The sequence below is a fragment of the Cervus canadensis genome, chromosome X, assembly GCF_019320065.1.
Source record: "Cervus canadensis isolate Bull #8, Minnesota chromosome X, ASM1932006v1, whole genome shotgun sequence".
Taxonomy (NCBI): Eukaryota; Metazoa; Chordata; class Mammalia; order Artiodactyla; family Cervidae; genus Cervus; species Cervus canadensis.
The window spans coordinates 99425803-99446228 of record NC_057419.1 but is presented as its reverse complement, the minus strand read 5'-3'; the positions used below and the strand labels follow the sequence as shown (position 1 = coordinate 99446228).

Genomic DNA, 20426 nt, shown 5'->3' with positions numbered 1-20426 from the left:
TTATATAGCCAGGGCATGGAAGCAACCTAGATGCCCATTAGCAGACGAATGGATAAGGAAGCTGTGGTACATTTACACCATGGAATACTACTCAGCCATTAAAAAGAATTCATTTGAATCAGTTCTAATTAGATGGATGAAACTGGAGCCCATTATACAGAGGGAAGTAAGCCAGAAAGATAAAGAACATTACAGTATACTAACACATATATATGGAAATTAGAAAGATGGTAATGATAACCCTATATGCAAAACAAAAAAAGAAACACAGATGTACAGAACAGACTTTTGGACTCTGTGGGAGAAGGCGAGGGTGGGATGTTTCGAGAGAACAGCATCGAAACATGTATATTATCTATGGTGAAACAGATCACCAGCCCAGGTTGGATGCATGAGAAAAGTGCTCGGGCCTGGTGCACTCAGAAGACCCAGAGGGAGTGGGTAGAGAGGGAGGTGGGAGGGGGGATCGGGATGGGGAATACATGTAAATCCATGGCTGATACATGTCAATGTATGACAAAACCCACAACAATATTGTAAAGTAATTAGCCTCCAACTAATAAAAATAAATAAAAAAAAGAAGAAGTTCCTCTTCACTTGGAGATGAATCTCCTGGGTCCAAAAGACAAAGTGCACTTTGATCAGGATCAAGTAGATGCCTGGTTTTTCTGCCTGAGTGTAAACACACTCAAAAGTTTCCAAATGAGACATGAGTGAATTTGCGTTGGCACACAATCTTCTCAATCTCAGGTTTTATAGCTGAAGACATTTAGTTACAATGTTGTAGAAACCAGTACTTGGGAAACCTAGCATGACACTTGGACAGTTGGAGAAGTCAGGTTTATTACGCCAGCGGGCCCAGAGGAGTTAACACTCCAAGCTCTGAGCCTCGAACAAAGGGATTGCAGAGTTTTTATAGATAGACTGTAGTGGGCAACACAGCTGTTAATAGGCTGGTTTAAACAAAAGGGTTTCTCATGCATGGCAAGAGTGGTCAAGATGGGGAGGGGGATTCCTGACCTGGACAGGCATGATTAAGCAGGTTTGCAGGGGCTGGGTGATTGCAAAGAGCAGGACAAGGGTGAGTGAGATAAACTGCAGTTCCTAGCATTGCAAGTCTTCACTTTCTGACGCTATGTGACCTATGTGATCTACACTTTGCAAGGGGCAAGCTGAGTTACAGAGGCAGAAGGAGAAGGAGGTGCTGTAAAAATTTAACTTTTCTTCTTCATTCCCCCTTCTTGATGCTTCTATCCCTTGTTGTAGAAAGCATCATCCCATATTTTTGGTAGGACATTCAGAGCTCCCCATCGTTTATGGGGCTGTATTGAACTATTACCATTTGTAACTTTGTGGATTCAATCCGAGAGGTTATGAACTGGGTAATAGCATTGAGTATACAAGGGCCAAACAAGAGCGCTGCAAAGAGCATGAAATGAGGACCTGTTAAAGGGAGAAGCCATGATGGCCAACTCCAGATATTACTCCAATTACCCCAGGAATTAGCTAGCTTTTCTCTCCTTTTATGATTTGTTCCCTTAGCTGTTGGGCCATGTTCCTGACTATTTCTGACTGGTTTATATAAAAGTAGCATTCTTCATTCAAGAAGAGGCAGAGTCCTTCCTTTTCAGCTGTCAGTAGGTCTAGACCTCTCCTATTTTGCAAAACCACCCCAGCCAGGGCGTCTAGTTGGTCCAGTAAGGCCACTAAAGATTTGGCCACTCTCTCAATGTCATCTGTGAAGTCTTTGGATAGTGTATGGTGAAAGATGGTTGGTGAAGCAATTCTTCCTATCCCCATACCTATCCCAGCCATGATTCCCAGACCAGCTAGTAGGGGTATAAACTGGATGGCTCTTTTTGACTGTGTATGTGCTGCCAGAGGTATGGTGAGTCTGGTTGTTAGGGACAATATTCATCTGGGGAATGAGGAAAGCTAAGGTGCTGATACCCATCTAATTGACAGGTAAACACAAGTAAGCATCTGTCCCACAAACAAAGAAAAGGCCTTGATGGGGCGGCACCATCTGTTACAGCAAGGGACACCAAAAGGCTGCAAAGCAGCCTGCACATAACAGGTAAGTGAAGACTAGCAAAAGGGTTTCTCCCCATCTTTTGGTTGTCACGGCTCTAGCAGCTGAGCCTATCATGAAGGGGTGTCAGTTATACTGTGGAGCAGTTTAGTTAGTAGGGAGAATCAATCATAAGAGACTTCTAATAAGAATGAGGTTTCCCATTACAGTGAGATAACAGACAGTTAACTGCAGCTTCTGACCCAAACACCAGTCCTGGGGTGTGACTGAAACTAGTCCTGTTGTGAAGAGCACAGAAATAATAGCAATCAGGGATAGAGTCCAGGCTTGACAATGAAAATCCACTGATATTTTGATAGCCGGATCCTCAAGCTTCTGTCGTGTGTTGACAAGCCAGCTGCCGGAGTGTGGCTGGAGCAAGTCTCAGCATCCTTCGTGCGTGAGGGTTGTTGTTTTTGTAAACAGACCTTGAGGATGTTTTTGGGGTCCTGAATTGCTTTCCAGGTGTCCTCATTATAGGAAGCCGCTGCTTTCTTGACTCTGGTGTGGTGGATCCAAGGGATGAAACCTATAACTTTAACAGTAGTAGGGGTTGGCAGGATGACCACGTGAGGGCCTGTCCAAACTGGCTGAAGTGGTTCCTTTTTCCAATCTTTAACCCATACCTCATCTCCTGGCTGATAGGGATGAACCCAGTTGCCCAGTGGAATGGGTGTCCTTTCTCAGGGTTTTTGGGTGATATGGTGGAAGAATTTCCCAAGGCCTACACCTCCAGGTCAGCTAGTTGGTGGTCTCCCTTGAGCTTTTTAATCACTGGGGGTGATCTCCCGTATAAGATCTCAAAGGGAGAATAGCCTGGGTCCTCGGGATGCATTTACAGAGGGCGATGTGAGTCCACAGACTAAGGCAGCTTGTTCTAATGTTGTCTGGGCATTGGCTGGGGAATATTCTTGTCGTACTTCTACTTGGAGAAGCAAACTTAACAAGAAAGTTAAAGATATGTGGCCCAAAGATTAATAGAAGTAGAAAAGCTGCCAAGGCACAACTAGGAGAACCAGGTCCAGACATTGGTTTGTGACATTAGTGTTTCTCTAGGTGTGAGAAGATTCAAGAGTTTGGACTTATAAAAATGTTTGCCTGAAAACATCTGACTATCTGAAGGCCTGTTTCTCTGGGTTTTTCCCAGAGCTCAGAGTGCCTTATTTTTTGTCTCCACCCTTAACGCCTTTGAAGGGAGTGTTGAAAGATCAGCATCTTATAGTGGTCATGATTTAATCTTTGTAGAGGCAGCTGGCAAGGGCCAACTTCCAGCTGATAGTCATTTTTATCTGATGGGTTAAAGGCTTACCTGCATACAGTGTTAATGCCCTCACAATGATTTCTCCAAAAAAAAAAAAAAAAGGAAAAGAACAAAATCATGTTTCATTAAATATTAAGTTCTAGTTTTGTTAATTAAGGTCTGTGCTACTAAGACGCACTTCTGAGAGTTCCTTGTTATGTTATATTGCTAAAAGGATTAATTAAATTATTAAAAAAAAGACACTCTTAAGTTTGTTATAGTCATATTTGACTTCATAGTCATATTTGGCCATGTTTGGGGGGCATTTCATGGTCATTGCTCATTCCCAGGTCTAACAAAGATTCCATTGACAGCCCACTCAATGTGTTGTCACTAGACCAGGCCTTGTAAGTAGCAAAAGTCTCTGAACCATACATGTCTTACTAGCCTCTTGGTCCAGAAGAATGTTCCCTCTTGTTGTTTCTTCCCATAATTAAAATTAAATTATTACAGTTATTGATCTCATATGGAACTGCACATCAGCATTTTATCACAGGCTCTGTGACACATTTGGTAACATAAGAAATAATCTTCTGAAACAAGCTACATAGAAAATAATATAGCTAACAGTTATTAGTAAGGTCACAAGCAAGAATTTAAGTCAAGAACTTTCATTGGTTATAGCCCGGTATACCCCAGGTCACCTGTCTCAGTTAAATGATTATAGCCAAGTGTTAATCTCCTGGTTATACATCATGGAGCATCTGACCTTTATCCAAAGACTGGTTGCTGAGGTAAGCTTTAGAAACAATCTTAAGAGTGTCTTTTTTAATAATTTAATTAAACCTTTTAGCAATATAACATAACAAGGAACTCTCAGAAGCGAGTCTTGGTAGCACAGACCTTAATTAACAAAACTAGAACTTAATATTTAATGAAACATGATTTTTTTCTTTTCTTTCTTCTTTCTTTTTGGTGAACTCACTGTGAGGGCATTAACACTGTATGCAGGTAAGGCTTTAACCCATCAAATAAAAATGAGGTCTATCAGGAGCCGGGAAAAGCTAAGGGGCCATCTTGGATTTCCCATAGCCCTGGATCTTTGATGTTTAGCTGTTGTTTATTTTTAATTTCTTGATGTAAGAGCAGACTGTCACCATGTTTTCAGGACATCAAGATAGTAAAAGTCTAACCTTAAAGGGTTATTTTTTGTTGAAGCAGAATAAGCTTTGTCTACATGTACCATAATCTTAAATAATGTTTATTTATGTTACCAAAGTAACAAAAACATTTTAAAAACCAATGAAAATCACTTAAAGGCAAAGAAATTTATAGTCTGTTTTTGAGAGCTACTTTTTAAGAAAACTTTGTTCTCTAAACAGAGAGAAGATCAAATTACAGTCTGGTACCAGCTTACTGTTAATAACAAAATGTGTTTATCTGTTTAATCTTAGAAAGTATTTTCCATAAATCTTGAACTAGCTGTATTCATCTAAAGGCATGAGAGTAAAATCATAGAAGGCATGTTTAAAATCTGATTCTATTGCAATTGACAAAGAAACCTGGTCATAACACTTTAATATGATAACTAGAATTATAATTGACCATATTTTATCAGGGCATATCACATCTATATGAATTTCACATAATTTTAGGATATCTATATTAGTAATATCAGCCATAGAGTATAACCTGTAAAGAATTTTTTCACCCCTTTAACAGTACTTCCCATGTAATTTAACACGTCCAGTGAACCCAGGTAGCTTAATAACTCTTTGTAATGTCTCAGGGACCCTCTGAAGCATCTCAAAGTTAGCTAGAAGTCAAGTTATTTAGGAAGTTTTGCCGATAAATATCTAAAGATTTATCATAGTCAGGCAGGATCATGTAAGTTGCTGTGAAATAATAATTATTTACTTAACCAAAGTTAACAAAAGATTTCAAAGGTTAATATAGAACAGATCAATTAAGAGGGAAAGGAACTTAAATCTATTATTAAAAGCAGTTCAACATCTAAAGAAAGTATGTCTTCTTAACAGAGAGAAAGGCCAAATTTAAGTCTTTGCACCAGCTTACTTTCAACTCATTTAGGTAAACCTCAATTAAATTTATTTTAAACTTAGTCCTAACCATGCACAAAACATTTTTACAGGGTCCACCTTCCACAAACCTTTTAATCACTTTCTGTAATAGCCACCTGCAAGTCAGACCTACTTTCTTTTCCCTTTATAAAAATGTAATTTTATTTTTTATATCTTCTTTATTTAAAACACACATCCTACTTTCTTATTAGATTAGCAAACAAACATTGATACTAGATATTCAATATAGAATATTTCACAGTTCACATGAATCTGAATTTTTTTTTCGTTTTTTTCTTTTTTTTTTTTTTGTATTTAGAATTCTTTGGTTTTTAAACACTTATTTTTCTCTAGGGCAATTAAATTAGAACTCATTTACAACTTCAACAATATTATCAGAAAAAAGACATACACTGAGACACACATAAATCCAGACAGACAGACTGAGAGAGATCTTATAGTTTTCTGTTTGAGATTTAAAATATCTCTTTGACACCCCCCCTTTTTTTCCCCTTCCGTTTAAAGTTCTAATTTGCCCAAGGCTGAGGTCTCAGGCAAAGCTGACTGTATATTTCAAGGACATGGAAAGGGTTAACTTCAAGCTTTTCCCTGGGCAGGTCTTTTAACAAGCTAGTTGTTTTTAATTGCACACGCAAAAAGAATTGGTTTTGTAGTTTCCAGAAGTTTCTTTCAAGTTTCTTTTCAATCAGCAATCACACACTCACAATCATTCAGAGGCTACCACAATGCCTCCCTTCCTCCCAAGTCCCCAGGTCTCCCTATCTGTTGATCCCTTCCTGGGAGCCCAAGGAGGTGATCGGTCTCCTCTTCTAGCCATTGGGGTAGGTTCCTGCTTGGGGACCGGCCCCAGGGCCTTATCTTATCCTGTGATCATTCTTGGTGAGTTGGTCTGTCCCTCCAATGAGTTCAGTTGGGGCTCGGCCGTCCAGAGAGTCGGAACACCTCTCCAAAGGAGAACCCAGAATACCGTCAGGTGGCGTGCCTCCTCCATCATCTTGGGGTTCCTTTGCTCCAGCACAGCCGAGCCAACCTTCTGGTGGCTCAAGGGGCCAGCGTGGTTGGAATCTCACTGGAGCCTCCAGAAATGTTACAGAAACCAGTACTCGAGAAACCAAGCACCACGCTCAGAGAGTTGGAGAACTCAGGTTTATTATGCCAGCAGGCCCAGAGGATTTAACACTCCAAGCTCTGAGCCCCAAACAAAGGGATTACAGAGTTTTTATAGACAGACTGTAGTGGGCAACACTAGCTGTTAATAGGCTGGTTTAAACTAAGGGGTTTTGCATACCCGGGAACAGTGATGGGGATGCCTGACCTGGACAGGCATGATTAAGCAGGTTTGCAGGGGCTGGGCGATCGCAAAGAGCAGGACAATGGTGAGTGAAATAAACTCCACTTCCTAGTGTTGCATGTCCCCGCTTTCTGAGACTATGTGACCTACGTGATCTAGACTTTGCAAGGGCCAAGCTGAGTTACCGAGGCAGAAGGAGAAGGAGGTCATGTAAAATTTTAACTTTTCCTCTTCAACCACTCTCAGGCTTCCTGTAGGATTTTAATGGGGAAATTTTTTGAAACTGGCAGTTGGACTCTTAAACTGATGGAGTGGCTCTCCTAGGTGGTGAGACTCCAAGGCCATAAAACTTGCTCTGAAGCTGAATTCACACAGCTCAGAATTCGCCTTGAAGGTGAAGGGTGGTGCATTGTGCTTATCTTAGCCAGATTTTATGAAGAAGTCTCCCACTGTCCTTGTCCTCCCACTGTCTCTTGTCTGATACCTGCCCCTCACGAAGGTCACGGCCATCAGTGAGCCCAAGGGCACCTGTGCAGGTGTTCAGGCAAGTTCCATCATGTTGCTGGCCAAAATCTTGGCCTTCTCTGCCCACCGAAGGTAAACAAAAAATACAAAGATAGGGTGGGCAGGCAGTAGAAAGGTGGCTTTAATTCTCAGCCAGCAGAGAGGGGAACAAAGTAGGCTCATGCCTCAGAAAGAGCCCCCTGTCTATGAGGAATCTAGGGGCTGATATAATCTGAGGGCTCCCAGTCAGGAGTCAGTGATGAGGAAGAAGGTGTTAGGATTTTGATTCCTTTCTCTTGCATTGCTTCAAAGTCAGTCACAGACTGGCTCAGTAACCCATCCATTGAGCCTGGCAGTTCAGTGACTCAGTGGCCTACTTTCTGATATGTAACTACAAGGGGAAGGGTGTTGTAAGGGTAATCACCAGATACAAGGTGTATTTAGCATAGAATCGAAGAAAAATAGGTGAGAAGTGTAGCTCCTGTAGAATTAGGGGGCAGAAAAGCAAACAGTTACAGACATGCAGAGTTCAGAGCAGTTAAAGTAAAAAGAAACGAGGAATGTTCAGGCCTGCTCACTGTTCTCTTTATCTTCTTTGTTCTCAGGAAAGGGATAGAAAAAGACTCATTTTTCTTTTTTTCCTTTTCCTTGCAACAAATCCCCGCCTGTCAGTTTATCTCCTCCTTATTGATGGATGAGGGAAATTGTTGTCATTCCTGTCTGGCTGAGGAACGAAGTTCAGTTTTCCTCCATGTGACAATCACCAGCTGTTCAGCCCAGGGGCCCATCTATCTCCTACTTCAAATTTTCCTTGAGAGATGAACCTCACAAATCTTTATTGGGGTTCTAAGGGGTAGATTGTCAGTCTTCCATAACTTCTTTAGTGCTGACACAGGACTCGTAGATGCTACCTAGTTGGGGTCATGGAGCTCTTGCCTTGTTTTATAAAGGGGCCCTCAGGTGACTTTTCTGGTTATTCCCACATGATCTGTTCAAAGGAGTGGCTGTAATCTCTCTGGGGCGCATGGGTTTTTGCTCCACATCATCATTTTCTTGATGTAAGTATGTTGTCATCTGGAGGAGACAAAACTTAGCAGATTTTTTTTTTTGTTTTAAGAAAAACAGAGGCCATAGATCAGTTAAAGAGTTATTGTAAATGGGGGTCAATGAAAGAGTAAGAACCAAGTTATATTTGATGACAATTTTGGTTCTGGTCCAGGTAGGGTCAGTGTTTGGGTCATCCTGTTCAAAGGAATGGAGCTATTTGGACTCAGAAGTAGTTGGAGGAATGGCAACCTAGACCTTAGCAGACAAGATAGAAAAAGCTAAGCCTGAAATTAAGCCTGAATCCTAATTTAGATTTAACACTTGTAGCCAGGTAGCCTGGCTCGTTGTCTGTTGTTGTTCAGCCATGTCCAGCTCCTTCTGATCCCGTGAACTGCAGCATACCAGATTTCCGTGTCCTTCACTATCTCCTAAAGTTTGCTCAAACTCATGTCCATTGAGTTGGTGATGCCATCCAACCATCTCATTCTCTGTCATTGGAGTCTTTTGGGCCTAGAAAAGAGCACAACAGTCTCAAAGGCCCCTTGCTGAATCATCTAACTTCGGAGAAAACAAAACAGAACTTTAGTTCCACCCTGATGCTCCAGGCCGGTTGCATCTATCTGGGACTTATCAACCAATGTCCAGAAACCTTCCACCCCCTACACCTTCCCAGAAGACTTATCACCCCCTGCCCAACCACAAATGTCATCTCAACAAAAGAATACTCAAAATATCCTGCCTGATTAACGTTTCTCTTACCGCTTCCACAAACCTCCCTATAAATATGAAGCCTCCCTGATCCCTCTTAGTGCTCAGCCTGGTCGTTAGGCCGACTGTCATCCCTCCTTGCCTGAATAAAGGTAACCTACTTCTGTTGAGGTCGTCTTTCCTTTTCTGCCTCGCCCGAACTGTACTTTACAGTCATCCCCTTCTCCTCCTGCCTTTAATCTTTCCCAACTTCAGGGGCTTTTCTACTGAGTTGGCTCTTTGCATCAGGTGACCAAAGTATTGGAGCTTCAGCTTCATTTAATTATCTAGGTTTATCTAAGTAGACTTTAACCTTTCATGTGGTTATTGGTCACTACACATGTTTTTTTTTTTTTTCCCCCAACATATGGTCCAGAGAAATTTCATTGTCTAAACATACAACAGTTACAACAAAAGACCTTTAAAAATATGATTGCTGCTGAATGGCTGATTGCATTCTGAGTCTGGCACAGCTCAGAAAACTCACGTTCTTAACAAAACAAGGACTTGTCTGAAATCACACCATAGCATCACCTAGGTATTTCCATAGCTGCTTTATTTTGTTTGTGCCAGAAGTCCTCTTGGAGGAGGTCGCCATTAACCCCACTATAGGGCTGCCAGGTGGGCGATCTACAAACTGGAGAGCAATTACCTTGAAGAAATTCTGGCACTCCTGAGAAAGCTCTAAGCCCTACAATAGACTTCCCAACTTGGGAATCTGACAAAGGGATTGAGAATCTCCAGGGAAACTGACTTTGAAGATCAGTGAGATCTGATTACAGAACTTCCACAGGACTGGGGAAACAGAGACTCTCAGAGGGCAGAATCAAAACCTTGTGTGCACCAGGACCCAGGAGAAAGGAGCAGTGGTCCCACAAGAGACTGAGCCAGACTTGCCTGTGAGTGTTCGGGAGTCTCCAGTGGAAGCCTGGGTCAACAATAACATGCTGTGGGGTTAGGGCCACTTACAGCAGCAGTCCTGGGAGGCACAGCATGCTGGCACAAGTCCTCTTGAAGGAGGTTGCCATTATCCCAATCATAGTTCAGTCCCAGGTCAAAATACAGGGCAGGAACACAGCCCCACTCATCAGCAGAAAATTGGATTAAAGATTTACTGAGCATGTCCTTGCCCACCAGAGCAAGACCCAGTTTTCCCCATGGCCAGTCCCATCCACCAGGAAGCTTGCACATGCCTCTTATCCTCATCCATCAGAGGGCAGATAGAATGAAAACCACAGTCACGCAAAACTAAGCTAACTGATCACATGGATCACAGCTTTGTGTGACTTAATGAAAGCATGAGCCATGCCATGTAGTGTCACCCAAGATGAATGAGTCATGGTGGAGAGTTCTGACAAAATGTGGTCCAGTAGAGAAGGGAATGGAAACTCACTTCAGCATTCATGCCCTGAGAACCCCATGAACAGTATGAAAAGGCAAAAAGATATGACACTGAAAGATGAACTCCCCAGGTTGGTAGGTGCCCAATATGCTTCTGGAAAAGAGTGGAGAAATAGCTCCAGAAAGAATGAAGAGGCTGAGCCAAAGCAGAAACACCAGGCAGTGTGGCTATGTCTGGTGGTGAAAGTAAAGTTTGATGCTGTAATATTATTGTATAGGAATACTATTGTATAGGAACCTGGAATGTTAGGTCCATGAATCAAGGTAAATTGGAAATGGTCAAACAGGAGATGTCTAGAGTGAACATCAACATTTTATGTATTAGTGAATTAAAGTGGATGGGAATGGGCGAACTTAGTTCAGATGACCATGATATCTATTAAAGTGGGCAAGTATCTCTTAGAAGAAGTGGAGTAGCCTTTATAGGTGCCATTAGAGTCTGAAATGCAGTACTTGGGTACAATCTCAAAAGTGACTTACTGATCTTGGTTCATTTTCAAACCATTTGCTATCACAGTAATCCAAGCCTGTGCCCCAGCCACTGATGCCAAAGAAGCTGAAGCTGAACAGTTCTGTGGAGACCTCCAAGACCTTCTAGAAAAATTAAAAGTGAAAGTGAAGTCGCTCAGTCGTGTCCGACTCTTTGCGACCCCATGGACTGTAGCCTACCAGGCTCTTCCATCCATGGGATTTTGCAGGCAAGAATACTGGAGTGGGTTGCCATTTCCTTCTCCAGGAGATCTTCCCGACCCAGGGATTGAACCTGGGTCTCCTGCATTGTAGGCAGGTGCTTTACCCTCTAAGCCACCAGGGAATTCTAGAACTAACACCAAAAAAAAAAAAAAAAAATGTCCTTTTCATCATAGGGGATTGGAATGCAAAAGTAGGAAGTCAAGAGATACCTGGAGTAACAGGGAAGTTTGGCCTTGGAATCTAAAATAAAGCAAGGCAAAGGCTAACACAATTTTGCCAAGAGAATGCACGGGTCATAGCAAACACCCTCTTCCAACAACACAAGACGTGACTGCACATGGACATCACCAGATGGGCAATACCAAAATCAGGTTGATTACATTCTTTCCAGCCAAAGATGGAGAAGCTCTATACAGTCAGCAAAAACAAGACCGGGAGCTGACTGTGGCTGAGATCATGAACTCCTTATTGCAAAATTCAGACTTAAGTTGAAGAAAGTAGGGAAAACCACTAGACCATTCAAGTATGACCCAAATCGAATCCCTAATGATTATACAGTGGAAGTGACAAATAGACTCAAGGGATTAGATCTGATAGACAGATTGCCTGAAGAACTACCATCAGAGATTTGCAACACTGTACAGGAGACAGTGACCAAAACCATCCCCAAGAGAAATAAATGCAAGAAGGCAAACAGGTATCTGAGGAGTCCTTACAAATAGCTGAGAAAAGAAGAGAAGAGAAAGACAAAGGAGAAAAGGAAAGATATACCCATCTGAATGCAGAATTCCAAAGAAGAGCAAGGAGAAATAAGAAGACTTTCTTAAGGGAACAGTGCAAAGAAATAGAGGAAAACAATAGAATGGGAAAGACTACAGATCTCTTCAAGAAAATTAGAGATACCAAGGGAACAATTCATGCAAAGATGGGCACAATAAAGGACAGAAAAGGTATGGACCTAACAGAAGCAGAAGAGATTAAGAAGAGGTGGCAAGAATACACAAAAGAACTGTACAAAAAAGGTCTTTATGACCCAGATAACCACGATGGTGTGCTCACTCACCTAGAGTCAGACATTCTGGGGTGTGAGGTTAAGTGGGCCTTAGGAAGCATCACAAGGAACAAAGCTAGTTGAGGTGATGGAATTCCAGCAGAACTATTTCAAATCCTAATAGATGGTGCCGTGAAAGTGTTGCACTCAATATGCCAGCAAGTTGGGAAAACTCAGCAGTGGCCACCAGACTGGAAAAGGTCAGTTTTCATTCCACTCCCATAGAAGGGCAATGCTAAAGAATATTCAAACTGCCACACAATTGCACTCGTTTCATATGCTAGCAAGATTGTGCTCAAAATTGTCCAACCTCAGCTTCAACAGTATGTGAACTGAGAACTTCCCGATGTACAAGCTGGATTTAGAAAAGGCAGAGGAAGCAGAGATCAAATTGCCAACCTCTGTTGGGGCCTAGAAAAAGCCAGGGAGTTCCCGAAAAACATCTACTTCTGTTTCATTGACTACACTAAAGCCTTTGACTGTGTGAATCACAATGAACTGTGGAAAATTCTGAAAGAGATGAGAATACCAGACCACCAAACTTGCCTCTTGAGAAACCTTTATGCAGATCAAAAAGCAACAGTTAAAACTGGACATGGAACAATGAACTGGTTCCAAATTGGGAAAGGAGTACATCAAGGCTGTATATTGTCACCCTGCTTGTTTAAAATATGCAGAGTACATCATACAAAGTGCTGGGCTGGTTAAAACTCAGGCTGGAATCAAGATTGCTGGGAGAAATACCAATAACCTCAGATATGAAAATGACAGAGGATCCTGCTGTGATTTATGTCAGAGAGTGTTTTGCCTATGTTCTCCTCTAGGGGTTTTATAGTTTCTGGTCTTACATTTAGATCTTTAATCCAATTTGAGTTTATTCTTGTGTATGGTGTTAAAAAGTGTTCTAGTTTCATTCTTTTACAAGTGGTTGACCACTTTTCCCAGCACCCCTTGTTAACGAGGTTGTCTTTTTTCCATTGTATATTCTTGCCCCCTTTGTCGAAGATAAGGTGTCCATAGGTTCGTGGATTTATCTCTGGGCTTTCTATTCTGTTCCATTGATGTATATTTCTGTCTTTGTGCCAGTACCATACTCTCTTGATGACTGTAGCTTTGTAGTAGAGTCTGAAGTCAGGCAGGTTGATTCCTCCAGTTCCATTCTTCTTTCTCAAGATTACTTTGGCTATTCGAGGTTTTTTGTATTTCCATACAAACTGTGAAATTATTTGTTCTAGTTCTGTGAAAAATATCATTGGTAGCTTGATAGGGATTTCATTGAATCTATAGATTGCATTGGGTAGTATAGTCATTTCGACAATATTGATTCTTCCAATCCATGAACACAGTATATTTCTCCATCTGTTTGTGTCCTCTTTGATTTCTTTCATCAGTGTTTTATAGTTCAGATTGGGAGAAAATAATAGCAAATGAAGAAACAGACAAAGGATTAATCTCAAAAATATACAGGCAACTCCTGCAGCTCAATTCCAGAAAAATAAATGACCCAATCAAAAGATGGGCCAAAGAACTAAACAGACATTTCTCCAAAGAAGACATACAGATAGCTAACAAACACTTGAAAAGATGCTCAACATCACTCAGTATCAGAGAAATGCAAATCAAAACCACAATGAGGTACCATTACACGCCAGTCAGGATGGCTGCTATCCGAACATCTACAAGCAATAAATACTGGAGAGGGTGTGGAGAAAAGGGAACTCTCTTACACTGTTGGTGGGAATGCAAACTAGTACAGCCACTATGGAGAGCAGTGTGGAGATTTCTTAAAAAACTGGAAATAGAACTGCCATATGACCCAGCAATCCCACTTCTGGGCATACACACTGAGGAAACTAGATCTGAAAGAGACACTTGCACCCCAATGTTCATCAAGGCACTGTTTATAATAGCCAGAACATGGAAGCAACCTAGATGCCCATCAGCAGATGAATGGATAAGGAAGCTGTGGTACATATACACCATGGAATACTACTCAGCCATTAAAAAGAATTCATCTGAATCAGTTCTAATTAGATGGATGAAACTAGAGCCCATTATACAGAGTGAAGTAAGCCAGAAAGATAAAGACCAATACAGTATACTAACACATATACATGGAATTTAGAAAGATGGTAACGATAACCCTACATGCAAAACGGAAAAAGAGACACGGATGTACAGAACAGACTTTTGGACTCTGTGGGAGAAGGTGAGGGTGGGATGTTGTGAGAGAACAGCATCAAAACATGTATATTATCAAGGGTGAAACAGATCACCAGCCTAGGTGGGATGCATGAGACAAGTGCTTGGGGCTGGTGCACTGGGAAGACCCAAAGGGGTCGGGTGGAGAGGTGGGAGGGGGGATCAGGATGGGGGATACATGTAAATCCATGGCTGATTCATGTCAATGTATGGCAAAAACCACTACTATTTTAAAGTAATTAGCCTCTAACTAATAAAAAAAAATTAAAAAAAAAAAAACAACAAAAAACTAAGATCATGGCATCCAGTCCCATCACTTCATGGCAAATAGATGGGGAAACAATGTAAGCAGTGACAGACTTTGTTTTCTTGGACTCCAAAATCACTGTGGACGGTGACTGCAGCCATGAAATTAAAAGACGCTTGCTCCTTGAAAGAAAGCTATGACAAATTTAGACAGCATATTAAAAAGGAGAGATATCAGTTTCCTGACAAAGGTCCTTCTAGTCAAAGATATGGTTTTCCCAGTCGTCATGTACAGATTCGAGAAGTGAAGTGAAGTGACATCACTCAACCATGTCCAACTCTTTGCTTTCCCATGGACTGTAGCCCGCCAGGCTCCTCTGTCCACGGCATTTCCCAGGCAAGAGTACTGGAGTGGGTTGCCATTTCCTCCTCCAGGGGATCTTCCCAACTCAGGGATCGAACCTGTGTCTCTGGTGTTGTAGGCAGACGCTTTACCATCTGAGCCACCACGGAAGTCTGCAGCTACGAGAGTTGGACCATAAAGAAGGCTGAGCACCGATGAATTGATGCTTTTGAACTGTGGTGCTGGAGAAGATTCTTGAGAGTTCCCTGGTTGCAATGAAATCAAACCAGTCAATCCTAAAGGAAATCAACCCTGAATATTCATTAGAAAAACTGATGCTGAAGCTGATACTTTGGCCACCTGATTCAAAGAGCCTGCTCATTGGAAAAGACCTTGATGCTTGGAAAGACTGAAGGCAGGAGGAAAATGGGGGCAAAGGGATGAGATGGTTGGATGGCATCATCAACTCAATGGACATGAGTTTGAGCCAACTTCAGGAGAGCATGAAGGACAGGGAAGCCTGACATGCTGCAGTCCATGGGGGTCACAAAGAGTCAGACGACTGAGCCACTGAACAACAGTAACTCTATTTTGACTTTGGTTATAATTTTCCCTTAATAGCCCAAGTGACTGTCACCATCAATGATGTTAGTATTTCTCTAGGTATGAGTAGATGCAAGAATCAGGGCTCATAAAAATCTCCTCCTGAAGGTGTCTAACTATCTGAAGGGCTCTTCTGCCAGTTTTTCCAGAGCACAGAGTGCCTCATTCCTAATTTCCACACTGAATTCCTTTCAGGGGGTTTTGAAGATAGATGGCAAGAGTCCCTTCAGGGTCATGAATCTGACCATGGTTTGGGGGCATTACATGACCATTTTGCCCCATGGTGTTAGGAATGCTCATTCCCAGGTCTTGTGAAAATTTTGTTAACAGGCCACTCAGTGTGTTGTTACTGAATCAGGCACAGTTCAAAACAGTATTCAAAATTCAAAACAGTACAAAACAGTATTTAAAATTCACTGGACAACCTGTACTTACTAGCCTCTTGGTCCACAATAATATTCCCTTTTGTTTTTTCACCCCATATCTAGAGTTACACCTTTGCAATCATTGATTTCATGTGAAAACGTATACTATCATTTTATCACTGGTTCAGTCACACATTTGGTAATGTAAGGGACAACAATTTTTTAAACTGTCAATACAGAAAAACAATGTAGCTAACAGTAATAGTAAGGTCATGGGCCTCCCTTGTGGCTCAGATGGTGAAGAATCTGCCTGCAATGCATGAGGCCTGGGTTCAATCCCTGGGTTGGGAAGATCCCCTGGAGAAGGGAATGGCTACCCACTCCAGTATTCTTGCCTGGAGAATTCCATGGACAAAGGAGCCCGGTGGGCTATAGTGCATGGGGACGGAAAGAGCCAGACACGACTGAGCAACTAACACTTTCAATTTTCAATAGTAAGGTCGTAAGTATGAACTTAAGTCAAGAACTTCCATTAGTTGTAGCCCAGTATATACCTAAGTCATCTGACTTAGACTGTTCTGTACCAATCCTTATTTCTTAGGGAAACTATATATTGGCATTGTCCATAAGGCACCCAGCCTCTTTTCTAGTGTTGCTAGACTGATTATCCTTAGCATGATTTAGTTGTTCCCAGCATAGAAGAGAGTTTAAATTACCATAGCCTGATGTTAACTACATAAATCCATCCCATAGATGTGAGAGGTTTTATTCCTTGGTTGAAATTTTGTTTGTTGCTCTGATTGAACCTGAGTAATAGAGGAAAATTCATATTTATGGCCAAGGTCAGAGCTGGCATTATTAACTGATAAGGTGAGGGGATCTTATCTCATAATATCAATAGTGGCCTGAACATGACTATATTTGTTTTTCATTTGAGATAGATTTCCCAAGAGTCAACAATTAAATCCTTGGAGAGGGGAAACCCACCAAAGTAACCCAGAAGTGCTAGACACAGATAACTGACACAAACCCAATACTTGGATTGATTTTTAAAACTAGCAATAGCTCAATTTAACTTTTTAGCAATGTAACACAACAGCAAGGAACTAACTGGGAAGTGAGCCTTGATAAACACAGACCTTGATTAGCAAAGCTAGAATTTAATATCTAGTGAAACAAACCTTTTTTTCTTCATTGTGAGGGCACTAACCTCAAAATCAGAGAAGGCTTTATACCATCAAATAAAAATGAGGTTTGTCAGGGGGCTAGGAAAAGCCAAGCAGCCATCTTGGATGCCCCATAGACCTGACTGGTTGATTTAAACAATAGTTATTCACTTAGCCAAATGACAATGGAAGATTTCAAAGGCATTTCAACATCTTAAGAAAACTTGTTGCTGCTGTTGCTGTTCCATCACCAGGACATGTCTGACTCTTTGTGACCCTGTGGGCTGCAGCACGCCCGGCCTCCCTGTCCCTCAGCATCTCCTGGAGTTTGCCCAAGTGCATGTCCATTGACTTAATGATGCCATCCAACCATCTCATCCTCTGTTGCCCTCTTCTCCTTCCGCCTTCAATCTTTCCCAGCATCAAGGTCTTTTCCAATGAGTCAGCTCTTGGCATCAGGTGGCCAAATTATTGGAGCTTCAGCCAAATTATTGGAGCTTCAGCTTCAGCGTCAGTCCTTCCAATGAGTATTTAGAGTTGATTGCTTTTAGGATTGACTGGTTTGATCTCCTTGCAGTCCAAGACACTCTCAAGAATCTTCTCCATCCCCACAGTTTTAAGGCATCAATTCCTTGGCACTCTGTCTTCTTTATGGTCCAACACTCACACCTATACCTGACTACTGGAAAGGCCATAGCTTTGGTTATATGGGCCATTTTCAGCAAACTGATGCCTTTGCTTTTTAATACACTGTCTAGGTTTGTCATAACTTTCCTTCCAAGAAGCAGTCGCCTTCTAATTTCATGGCTGCAGTCACCATCCCAGTGCTTTTAGAGTTCAAGAAAAGGAAATTTGTCACTGCTTCTACCTTTTCACCTTCATTGCTTGAAGTGATGGGACTGGTTGCTATGATATTAGTTTGTTTGTTTGTTAGTTTTTTTTGAATTTTGAGCCTGCTTTTTCACTGTCCTCTTTCACCTTCCTCAAGAGTCTCTTTAGTTCCTCTTCACTTTCTGCCATTAGAGTGGTATCATCTGCAAAACTGAGGTTGTTGGTATTTCTCCCAGTAATCCTGAATCCAGCCTGTAACTCATCCAGCCTGGAATGTCATATGATGATTCTCTGCATATACGGTAAATGAACAGGGTGAACATATACAGCCTTGTGGTACTCATTTCTCAATTTTGAATCAGTCAGTTGTTCATTATAAGATTCTAATTGTTACTTCTTGACATGCATACAGGTTTCTCAGGAGACAGGTAAGATGGTCTGAGATTCCTATCTCCTTAAGGATTTTCCACAGTTTGTTATTATTTACACATTTGGGATTCCCTGGTAGCTCAGCTGTTAAAGAATCTGCCTGCAGATGCAGGAGACCCCAGTTCGATTCCTGGGTTGGGAAGATCCCCTGGCGAAGGGAAAAGCTACCCACTCCAGTATTCTGACCTGGAGAATTCCATGGACTCTATAGTCCATGGGTTCGCAAAGCGTGGGACATGACTGGGTGACTTTCACTTCACACAGTCAATGGCTTTAGAGTAGTTGATGCAACAGAGGTAGATGTCCCTCTGAAAATCCCTTACTTTCTTTATGCTCGAATGAATGTTAGCACTTTGATCTCTGGTTCCTCTGCACAGACACTCTAGGATGTCTGGCTCTAAGTGAGTGACTCCACCACTGTTGATATCCACTACAAGTGAGGCCCGAGAAGACCACACACCCCAGAACCGGGGGAACCTCACAGAGTTCACCCCACCTTCCAGCACAGAAGGCCTAGGGCCCTGCTACAGTTGACACTGGATATGAGCCTTTGTTACCTCTCACAAGGACTCTAGGAACCTAGAGATGAAGACCTAGGTCTGAGAATGTGTCCTGAGGTCACAGAGTACAAGGTCCAGGCAGTGTGAGGAGTCAAGGTGAGGCGGGCACCCTTAGCGTGCACCAAGGGCTCCCCATCCCAGAATACATCGGACCCAACATGCCACAGATCACTTCCCCCTTCATCCCATGAAATACTGGCTATGCTGGCTGCACCCTTGGGCGCCATCTCACTTCCTCACTTGACAGGGGAAAGTCGACCAAGGAGGAGCGCCCTTGTGAGGCCCAAGAGCAGCCCTCAGGAGGGGATCTGTAAGTGGCCTGAGTCAGAGCAGGCCAGGGCATGTCTCTCAACTGACCATTTACCACCCACCCCCCCACCAGGCCCGTGGTCCCCAGCTGTCCCCCTGCATCACTCCTGTCTACAGTTCAATCCATCATCATGTTCATGGTCGAGATGAGTGAACTCAGCAAGCCCAAGGAAGACCTTCAGGGCCAAAACCAGGCCCAGGGCCCAGGGGAGGCATGGTGCATGGGGGCTGAGGCAGAGGAGGCCTCAATCCCTCTGGCCTCCTCCTGCCCAGTGTCCTCTTCCTCTGCTGTCGCCCATGCAGAGTCCTTGCTCAAGGAGGCTCTGAATGTGATGACAGCTAACCTAATGGGGTTCCTGCTGCTCAAAGATGGCATCAAAGAGCCAATCTCTCAGGCCAAAATGCTGAATATGGTCCTCAGGGATAACCAGGCCCACTTCCCAGTGGTCTTACGTAAAGCCACACAGTGCCTGCCGCTGGTCTTTTGCATGTATGTGAAGGAGGTAGACCCCAGGGAGCACATCTACTTCCTAGTCCCCACCCTGGGCCTCACCCTCAATGAGATGCAGAGGGATGGGCAGGGCATGCCCAAGGCTGGCCTCCTGGTGATGGACTTGAGCCTGATCCTTCTAGCAGGGGACCTGACCCCGAGGAGGAGGTCTGGGGAGCACTTAGCAGGATGGTGAGGGGGGTGTCTGGAGTGAGCACTGCATCTTTGGGGAGCCCAGGAAGCTGCTGACCCAATGTCGGTGGGGAGGGATACCTGGAATGCCAGCAGGTGCCTGACAATGGCCCAGCTCACTTCGAGTTCCTGTGGGGTCCTCGGGCCTATGTGGAAACCAGCAAGTGGCAAGTCAGGGCATTTCTGCTCAGGGTCAAACAAAAGGCTTTGAGGGCCTTCTGACTCCTGTCTGCAGAGGCTGAGGGGGAGGAGGAAGAGGGGGCCTGAGCCAGAGCAGCAGCCAGGTGATCCTTCCCTCTGTGATTGAAGAGGGAGTAGTCAGCCTTCTCAGAAGTGAGGGCCCGGGCCAGTTGGGGGAACCAGTGTGAAGCATCTTTGTGTTCCTCTTCTCTATGATGACATGCAGATTCATCTCTCTTTTCTTTAGGAATTTTTCAAACTTTGGCTGTTTTAATAGAAGGCTAAATAAACTTCAGTGTCTTAGCTTTGTGAATGATGCTGATTACAGTGTGTTTGTGCTTACACAGTTCAAGAACAAGAGTT

General features: G+C 42.9%; 1 non-coding gene and 1 pseudogene across 1 annotated transcript; one reads left to right on the top strand and one right to left on the bottom strand.

Annotated features, from left to right (window-relative positions):
• Positions 1-11145: 11145 nt before the first annotated feature.
• On the bottom strand, positions 11146-11217 carry TRNAC-ACA. The gene has a single exon. It is a non-coding gene; the product is annotated as a tRNA-Cys (tRNA).
• Positions 11218-19332: 8115 nt separating this feature from the next.
• LOC122435670 lies at positions 19333-20105 on the top strand (annotated as a pseudogene).
• The last annotated feature ends 321 nt before the right edge of the window (positions 20106-20426 follow it).